Below are 10083 nucleotides of genomic sequence, written 5' to 3'. Positions count from 1 at the left end.
TCCTCCTCTCTCTCCTTCTCGGTCTACCCCCCTCCTCTCTCCTTCTCTCCCATTCCTCTCTCCTCCTAGCTCTACTCCTCTCCTCCTAGCTCTACTCCTCTCCTCCTAGCTCTACTCCTCTTCTCGCTCCTCCTAGCTCTACTCCTCTTCTCGCTCCTCATCGCTCTACTCCTCTTCTCGCTCCTCCTAGCTCTACTCCTCTTCTCGCTCCTCCTAGCTCTACTCCTCCTCTCGCTCCTCCTAGCTCTACTCCTCTACTCCTCTTCTCGCTCCTCCTAGCTCTACTCCTCTTCTCGCTCCTCATCGCTCTACTCCTCTTCTCGCTCCTCATCGCTCTACTCTTCTCGCTCCTCCTCTACTCCTCTTCTCGCTCCTCATCGCTCTACTCCTCTTCTCGCTCCTCCTAGCTCTACTCCTCTTCTCGCTCCTCCTAGCTCTACTCCTCTTCTCGCTCCTCCTAGCTCTACTCCTCTTCTCGCTCCTCATCGCTCTACTCCTCTTCTCGCTCCTCCTAGCTCTACTCCTCTTCTCGCTCCTCATCTACTCCTCTTCTCGCTCCTCATCGCTCTACTCCTCTTCTCGCTCCTCCTCTACTCCTCTTCTCGCTCCTCATCGCTCTACTCCTCTTCTCGCTCCTCCTCTACTCCTCTTCTCGCTCCTCATCGCTCTACTCCTCTTCTCGCTCCTCATCGCTCTACTCCTCTTCTCGCTCCTCCTCTACTCCTCTTCTCGCTCCTCATCGCTCTACTCCTCTTCTCGCTCCTCATCGCTCTACTCCTCTTCTCGCTCCTCCTCTACTCCTCTTCTCGCTCCTCCTAGCTCTACTCCTCTTCTCGCTCTTCTATTCTTCCTCTCTCCTTCTCGCTCTGCTTCGCTTCTCTCTCCAATTCTCTCCACTCCAGAGAGAGAGATTAGATCAGATTGATTTGTAGGTAGAGAATGGAGACTCTGAGTTTGTTTAGGCTTCCTCTACTGCTGTGGCGGCTACCGCCATCATCATTACCGTCACCACCCTCCAGGATCATATCAAACACATGCACACAAGCACACACACAATCAGCCATCAGCTTTTTTTCCTTTTTCAGATTTGGATAAGGATGTTAGAACAGGACCAGCGGCAGACGCTGCGTGTGATCTGTACTGCATGTACTATGCATACTACCATAGCAACAGACAGCTGTTTTATGTGTTGATGTTGTGTTGGCATTCTCCAGCGGGTCCCTGGTAGCCAAGAGAGTGATGTATCCACTTGATTGGCTGAGGACACAGTGATGGATGATTCTGATTGGTCAACAGCCTAAGGTCATGTTTAGCCTCTGGCTTAGAGGCGGGGTCATTTTGTTGCGAGCTTTGATTGATAATGCAGGGTCATCATCTTCCAGCTTGTTGTTGCGTTGTGGGAATTACTCTCAACATTCTTCTAACGATTGCATTTTCATTACTGCTTCCAATTCATCAAAATCGTAAATGTTGTGACATTTACCAGACCGTTGATATTTAGAAGCATATTAAAAAGTTTGCGAAGGTTTTGATTTTGACCTGCTGGTTCACTGAGAATTCTATCTATTGGCTCTTCGTTCAGCGTCAGGAATTCAAAGGAGGAGACGGATTTGTTAGAGTTTGCTGAGCAGGCAGACAGGCATGTACGTACCTGCACGCCACATGGGCATCTACCTGTGCTGAATCTACCTGCACTGTAGTCGACTTACCTTATGTTACTCGCTGCACTTTGTAAAATGACCTTCTAAACAAGAAACTATCACAAGCACATTAAACCCCTAGCATCAAAAGGTATTGTTGATTTAATACAATTATTGGACAAATCAGAAACCTCCTTCTGAGAATATGTTGTTATTTTTTAGTATCTTGTTTTTTTTTGCAGGGTAATGATGCCCGCTCCAGGTGTGACTCTTTCCACCTTAAATCTGTTCATCCTTTCATTCAGTTAACTTTTGTTGAATTCATCCGTTCCTCAGTGGAATCACTCTGTGCTGTGTGCGTCAGTTAGTATGAGAGAGTTGTGGTTGGTGTGTTATCGAGAGAGGAGGAATGTTCTCCTCATTAGTTCAGTCTCAGGGATGTCTTTCTTGTTGCCATGGAGATGGGTTGACCCCTGCCCTCCAGGTGACGACCGCTGGTATGATTACATTCCATCTCTCTCCCTCTCTCTCTCTCTCTGTCTCTGTCTCTGTCTCTGTCTCTCTCTCTCTCTCTCTCTCTCTCTCTCTCTCTCTGAAGATACTACATCTTAATTGTACTCATTGTTTCCTTTAGTTCAATTCAATTGGCTCCATGTTTACTGTGTTGACATGCGTTTACTTATTACCTTTTGGTTTCCCCTCCTTCATCTCGTTCACTTTATACTGTCTACTCCCAACTCTTCAGTCCTGGCCGGTTCTGTCCCCTGATTGGCCGCTTCGCTTCAGAATAAAATGTGTGAATGTTCCTGTGCCAACACTTCTCTGAGACACTGACGCTAAAGTTTTATGTTAAAATGACTTGGAATAGTTTTACTGTGTCGCAATTAAAGCCAGCAAGACTGGATGTCTGCTCACTGGGCTGTCCAATTATGTTTTTTGTGTGTGTCTGTGTGTGTGTGTTTGTGTGTGCATGTATTATGTATAGTGTGTTGAGTTTCAGGGCCAGAAGCAGGAAAGTGTGTGTCTTTATAAAGTGTCCTTTTGTGTCAGCGAAAAGTGTGTCATTTTTTGTCAGTATGAAGTGTGTCTATTTGTTTCATGAGAAGTTTGTGGAGGATAAAACCGAGAGACACATGCAGTGTTTCTGCTCAGTGGGTGAGCAGTGATCGTGAGGAGCGGTGGGTACAGTATGTTCCCGAAACGACAACAGACCACTCCCCACATCTGGAGACAGATCCGTGCCAAAACAGCTGGAGGAAAAACAGACCCTTATTTTTGGTAGGGATTTAAGAGGTCTACACATGATGACGGCCAGAAAAGTATTGGATGCTAGGTTGGGTTGAATAAAGCCAACAAAAGAGAATTAAACAAAGCTGTAATCTCAGTGGATCTGCTTCTAGAGGTCCGCGTCAAGCAAACCATTGTAGAGAATCAGGAATGATCCGCCCGAGGTAGCGAAATCCCAAACGTTCATCTCCATAGGAAGATATTGGCAACGCTGGTTACGACAAGATGGAAGTTCATCGTGTGTTCACAGCTTACGAGTTTTCTGCTGGTCCGTGAGCCAGGATAGAAGGTCAAATAACTCAGCACCGAGTCGGTCTGTTTAGCAGGACCTGGCTCGTAAACCGAGGCGCTAACAAAGACAAAAAGACCTAAAAGTATTCACGGAAAGGTACATTGAGGTATTTATGGCGATGTAGCTCTCACTTTGTGTACTTTTGAAGTAAGCAGTTGAAACCACTATAGAGAATCTCAGACAGTGTGCCTTTTAGTATTAGGTTATTTAACGGTCAACTACTGTAGATTTGGTGATCTTTAATTAATTGATAAAATGTCTAAAAAACAATGTGACGTTATGCAGTCACAACTGCCCTGTCTTACGAAACAACCAATTATATTATCTATTATTTATTTGGCAATCTTTAAGTGGCTCTGTGGCATGTCTACAAATACCATGTGACGTCTATAGATGATGTCACATGACAACTGCCACCGCTGACTTCAACAATAACCCACATAAATAGCCCACATGAACTAATTACATGTTTCTGTGAGCCAGGCACTGTGAGCCGTTGGTAGTGAGTGGTCTACTTTAGTCATTGTTGGCATTCATCAGACGCTTTAATCCAAACTGACTGAGGCTGAGAACAATCCAAATATAGTTGCGACAAAAACAAAAAGGCCAAGAGCGCGATTAAGTTTAAAAACCAAAACAAGTGGTCAGAATGCAGAGTGGAAGGGGTTAGAACACACAAATTAGAATTCATGATTTTTTTGAATGAAATGGAGATTTTCTTTATTTGAACATAGAGGTAGTGGAAAATGGTAGTGCGTAATAGTTCATTTAGAGATAGAACATTCCAATTTTCAGTAGCTTGTAATAGTGACAACTTTGTAACTATTGCAAGCCACTACGTCCACTTTAGTGGGCGTTGTATCTGATCAGATCAACAGAACCAGACCAGCTTTGATGGGCTGTTCTGGCCCGTTAGCCTGCTGTCTACTGTCTGGACTCTGGGGGTAATTACATACTCACAGCCGCTCTGGGTGGCCATTTTGGATCTAGACACGGCTTTGCGTCAACAGCTTCAGTTAATGTTCCTGCAGAACAAACAAACGGAGACGCTGTTGTTGCACGCTTCATGGCAGTTGTCCACCACAGCTAGCTCTGTGGAAACTTTAATACAGAGTCCTTTAAGATGTTTTTAAAAGGAAGTAGTAGGCGTGCACTTTAGTTTTTTCATTTACACCTGCGGCTTATTCTGAAAAATCAAAAAGCCCCATAACAGAACCCGTCAATTATGTCGGTTCCAGTGGCGGTGATTGGGGGGGCTTTGTTTATGACGGAGAGCAAAATATCCATCATACCCAGTCTTTCTCAGTGGTGTACTAGAGCAGTAATCATCTCTACAGCCCACCGGACTCTTTCAAGGAATGAAGGGAACAGGTTTCTGGCATAACATCCACTGCAGGCGATGGAGCAGCAAGGGCTGTGATTGGTCCGCTCACTAAAACCGTGAGATGCAGAACCAAAACAGGTTCACGACTGCGTCAAAGCGTCTGCGTGGTCCTTGCGTTGGGTGACGTGGGACCATAATCAGCCCTTCAAGGCGCATTCACACTACATCTGGTAGGTTTTTTTCAGGGTTTTTTTAATCCACCTGGTTTCAGAAAAGTGGCTCTGTGTGGACAGGGCCTTACTCTGCACGGTCTCCGCCTAGGGACTTCCTGTCGGAAGTTTCAGATGGAAAGGTGTTAATAAGTCCAGGGTGAAGTGACGTAAGAGCAGAACAAACTGTTTGATCTGGACGGCGCTGCTAGTCAAACAGGGAAACTCATAAAGAGGGCCCTTTTTAGAACCTCCCAAAACATTTTATTTGGAAGATGTGTTTGGTAAGCAAGCTAATGCTGGGTGCACACAGTGCCTGAACAGTCAACAACTCTCTCTCTCTCTCTCTCTCTCTCTCTCTCTCTCTCTCTCTCTCTCTCTCTCTCTCTCTCTCTCTCTCTCTCTCTGCCTCTCTCTCTCTCTCTCTGCCTCTCTTGCTCTTTCAGTTCAAGAATCTCCAAGCTTTATATCTAATAATGAGGGACCATCCCATCCAGTCAAATCACATCTGTACTATCTAGTAATAATAGGAACTATTGCTTCAGGATTTGAACAAAGAATGCCAGTTCAGCAGCAAGCAAAGTTTCGATTTAGTGATAAAGCTTTAAACAGTTCAAGATTAAATTAATGGAAGGGTAAAGTAATCTTGCCATAGCAGTTGTCTTCTTTATGCGGGGCGTGATGACAAAGAGTTAGTCTACACACAAACCGAGTGACACAGAGAGACAGACAAAAGAGTTTAACTGGAACTCTTATCATCTCTAATTGTTGTTATATGCTCTACAGCCAGATGCTGCTCTGTGAAGCCTTGACCCCCCTCCCCACACTCACACACACACACACACACACACACACACACACACACACACACACGATCACACATGCACATTATGATACACCTATCCAAACACATTCAATAATGTCCTGCCACGTTGACATACACACACAGACACACACACACACACTCACATGCATGCTAATATATGTACAGACAGTCAGACAGACAGACAGACAGAAAAAGAGTCAGTGTGGTTACACCTCTTCCTCTTCCATCCCCTCTCTGACATCATGGGGTTGAATGCTGCTGTCCACAAAAAAAAAAACGAAAGAAAACGCCACGTAGCATCGCAGCTCTCTCTCTCTCTCTCTCCCTCTAATGTCTCCCTCCTCCCTCTCTCCTCTCCCCCAGCTGTTTGTCGTCTCTGCTCACCACAACTGTGGGAAACAGACCGGAGCAGCGGAGCCCAGAGGGACCCAGAGCTGGAGAGCATGGCTGTGGGAGTCGGGGCTCCGGGTTAGATTGCTCTGGCCGGGCGGCGCTGCAGCAGGTGTGTTAGTCACGGTGTCGAGGAGGTGTCTGTTCCAGATGCCAAGCACTCCTCTTCCCGCTTCCCCCCTCTTCCTCCTCCCCATCCTCCTCCTCCTCGCTGCGCCCGGTTCCTCTGGTACAGAACGGTTCTCTGGGGAATAGATGTTAACACATTTTGGAACACCCACACAATTAAAACATAATTTGTACTACTACTACTACTACTGTTTAATAATTCAACATATGCTTACACAAACAACATTATTTATTATAGTATGATATAATAGCCTAACCCTATTTGTATGCTATGCCATGCTTTAGAACTTCCTTTGAAGAGAACTCAACAGCATTGTTATTCTCACTGCAGTTGAAGACTTAATGAAGTATTTGTGCGTATCTTGTAGAGGTGTGTCGACTCACAGAGACTGAAGAGGCTTTGAACCATTTGCAGGAATATCTAGGGTTCAAGAGCAATGTACAAAATTAAAGTTCAGTTAATAACAGCTACAAAACTTTAAAGGGTAGAATAAATGATCAAAGTTAGTATAAAGTTCAGATAAGACAATCAGAAATATAAATATGAGGTATCAAGGTTTCTTTAACGTTAAGCGTACATTAACGGACTTTTAACATAAATCCCATCGAGCCTGTGCAGGATTATAACCGGGGAGGAGAACCATGGGGTGTCCAGTCACGGTGGGAGCATAGGGTTAACCCCGATCGCCCTCCTCCCAACCGGAGAGAAGGGAAGGAGGGGGCGCAGGGGGGGTGGGCCTGGGCTGGGCCGTCCCACTGAGGATGTCTCGTGTGTAAACTTGTCTCTCAGTTAGAACTCCCCTGGCCTGACAACGTCTCACTTCTCTCTTGATTGCTGGTGTGAAGCTGAAGGTAAGAGAGACCCTTCCTCAGAGAGCGCCCACCCCCGGGCGGGCCCCTGCTTCGTGTTTGTGTGCGCTCTGTTGGTTAGTGTGGCGTTGGATTTAGAGGTTTACAGAAACCCTTGCAAATCATAAGAGTGATTGTCCAGTCGGTCAGGGTTTGGATGGGAGAACAGGGGGCTGAAGTTCATATTTATGGCAAAAAGTTTTGCAAACTTGAAAGCCAAAAATCTCACAAACGTTTTGCTACTTCAAAATATTAATTCCTATACACTGAGCAAATGCAGAGGCATATTTGTAATGTTTAAATTAGAGTGTTTTGTAGTTTGTTTGTTGTTGTACTTTACCATGTAAAGGAAAGATTTGTGGGTGTTCAGATAAAGAAACTGGTGTTAGAAAAGAAACTATTTTGAGGTTATTCAACAATTTATGTTTGATTTTACAATCACAACACATTTTGAACTAGAACAGGATCCTTTGGTTTATGTGAATGCCCTGCAGGCCTGTTCTCGACCTGTCTTTTAGCTTTATTTCTGTGCGATGACAAGTGAGTTAAACATTGTATATACCGATACATATTTAACTGTCAACAATGTATACATTGCACACACACCCACACACCAAGTTAGCTTTGGACTGTTCAAGAGGAAGCTCTGGTGTTCTGATCGAGCCCGTCTAGAGGCAGTCATCGCTCAGCAAACATACTTTGGTTTAGAGGTTCATTCTGCAGAAAGCCCCAAACAATGAGGAAGTATTGTGTGCCACATAGGCAAGGGGAGGGGAGAGAAGGAGAGGGTGGGAGAGAGAGAGGGAGGGAGGGAGGGAGAGAGAGAGAGAGAGAGAGAGAGAGAGAAAAGGGGGATGGGAGGAAATTCCACAGAGCCTGAGAAGGTAGTGGAACTGTTTCTTAGTGACAAAAACGTCCCTTCTCACCCTTTTATTTTTTTTATTAAAAGTTACCTCCCTCTAAATCTCTGTCCACCTCCCTGTCCCTCCACCCTCTCTCTCTCTCTCTCTCAACCACCCATTTTTTCACTTTTCTCCATCTCTCATTCTTTCCTTCTACTCTCCACTTAGCCTTTCGCTCTCTCTCCTCCTTCTCCCTCCGACTGTTTCCCTTGTCCTATCTCTCCATCTCTCTCCGTCTTATATCGGGTGTGAAGGTATGCGGGTTGTCGTGGCAATCAGTTCCCAGCTGTTTGAAGGCTTTGTGTCCAGCTGTGAGCTGTCTGTCTCTCTCCTTTCAAACTAAACATACATTGACGAGGATATTAGAGGGAGAGATAGACATACACAAACAGAGCGAGAGAGAGAGAGAGAGAGAGAGAGAGAGAGAGAGAGAGAGAGAGAGAGAGAGAGAGAGAGAGAGAGAGAGAGAGAGAGAGAGAGAGAGAGAGAGAGAGAGAGAGAGAGAGAGAGAGAGAGAGAGAGAGAGAGAGGTGTTGTTGACTTGGACAGAGAGAAACAGAGATTTAGAGAGAGAGAGACCATCAGAAAGAAGGAGAGAGAGAGAGGGAGTGAGAGAGAGGGAGAGAGGGAGAGAGAGAGAGAGAGGGAGAGAGGGAGAGAGAGAGAGAGCGAGAGAGTGGGTGAGAGAGAGGGCGAGAGAGGAAGGGGACGTTTGTTGAATCTCCCAAAGCAGCCTACTTCTCTGCCAGAACACAAAGGTTGGAACCCCGTACACTATACATCACAGTACAATGTACATATAACAGGGGCAAGGAAAGTAGGAACCAAAGATCCTGGGAAATTACATAACTGCTTTATTTTCCCCAATCTCTGCGATGCTGACAGAACAGTCGTTGCTTTTATGAAACAAAGTCAATATTTCCAGTAACATCTTGAAGTTTGTTCTCATAATTCCTCCTATAATAAGCTGTATGGCCAGAAGTTGAGAAAAAAAGTCGGCAGGAAGAGGCTTCAGTGTAACACCTTTTCGACTACCTGAGGTCTGAACAGGAGGGTCCGCTGTCATGTTACGTGACACCGCGATCCCCTCCCCCCCCCAACCCTAGGGTGTTTGAGTCCATCCATAAGAATGGGGTGACTTGCAAACTCTCTCCCCCAACGCTGGCCTTTGTCCATCATCCTGAAGGACTGGCCTTCACCACCGCAACCACCCCTCACCCTCCAATCAGCGTTCCACAGGGAACCGTTCCGCGGCCTCGGGATCTGGTTTCCAGCCCTGGCAGAGAGCCTCAGGGCCGGGGCTGGTGGGGGGATGGAGGTCCCACCTCAGGCTGTAAAACCCATTACTGTCTCAGCTGCGAGTTCAGCTCCCTGAAAACCTGGTCTTGTCCTGTATCGGCATTCATATGCTGATATCTGTTTACCGGTATGTAGAATATGAAAGGGTATCCCCAAGTCGTCCAAAAGAAGAGGCGAAACTCAAACCAAAGCCCAGTGGGAAAGGAGAAAAACCTTGAGAAGGAACACTCTTACACAACAAGGAGAGAGAGACAGAGAGGAAAAGAGAGGGGAGAGAAGGAGAGAGAGAGAGAGAGAGAGAGGTGGAAAGGACGAAGCACTGAAGAGTCTCTGTCTGTTCCCTGAGATTTCTGGATTGGTCAGGCATCCACGTCTGTATGCGTTGACGGCGTGTTCTTGGCGTGTTTACAGGGTGAGCAGGAAGACACGCAGACGGATGTGCCATTCTGTGTGTCTGCCAAACTGCTCTCAAACCCACCTGTTAGGTCACCCCGCCAAGCATTTAGGAAAGAGAGAGAGAGAGAGAGAGAGAGAGAGAGAGAGAGAGAGAGAGAGAGAGAGAGAGAGGGGGAGAGAGAGGGGGAGAGAGAGAGAGGGAGAGAGAGAGAGAGAGGTGTTGTTGACTGTTCAGGCGCTGTGTGCACCCAGCATTAGCTTGCTTACCAAACACATCTTCCAAATTAAATGTTTTGGAAGGGTCTAAAAAGGGCCCTCTTTATGAGTTTCCCTGTTTGACTAGCAGCGCCTTCCAGATAAAACAGTTTGTTCTGTTCTTACGTCACATCACCCTGGACTTATTAACACCTTTCCGTTGGAAACTTCAGACAGGAAGTCCCGAGACGGAGACTGTGTACCCGTCCAAAACATCGGGCTTCCAGACAGGGAAAAAAAAGAGATAATTCTCTCTGCAATCATATTTGACCTTTCCATCTCTGA

At 46.1% G+C, this 10083-nt stretch overlaps 1 protein-coding gene across 1 annotated transcript in view; it reads left to right on the top strand.

Annotated features, from left to right (window-relative positions):
* The first annotated feature begins 6845 nt into the window (after window positions 1-6845).
* The window catches only part of sparc (secreted protein, acidic, cysteine-rich (osteonectin)), a 13514-nt gene continuing 10276 nt past the window's right edge, over window positions 6846-10083 (top strand). The window contains exon 1 of the mRNA XM_056600466.1: window positions 6846-6949. The gene's annotated coding sequence lies outside the window, so the exon portion shown is untranslated. The remainder of the gene's footprint in view (window positions 6950-10083) is intronic.

The sequence above is a fragment of the Gadus chalcogrammus genome, chromosome 10, assembly GCF_026213295.1.
Source record: "Gadus chalcogrammus isolate NIFS_2021 chromosome 10, NIFS_Gcha_1.0, whole genome shotgun sequence".
Taxonomy (NCBI): Eukaryota; Metazoa; Chordata; class Actinopteri; order Gadiformes; family Gadidae; genus Gadus; species Gadus chalcogrammus.
The sequence above is the reverse complement of the archived record's forward strand: the minus strand, read 5'-3'. Positions and strand labels throughout refer to the sequence as shown.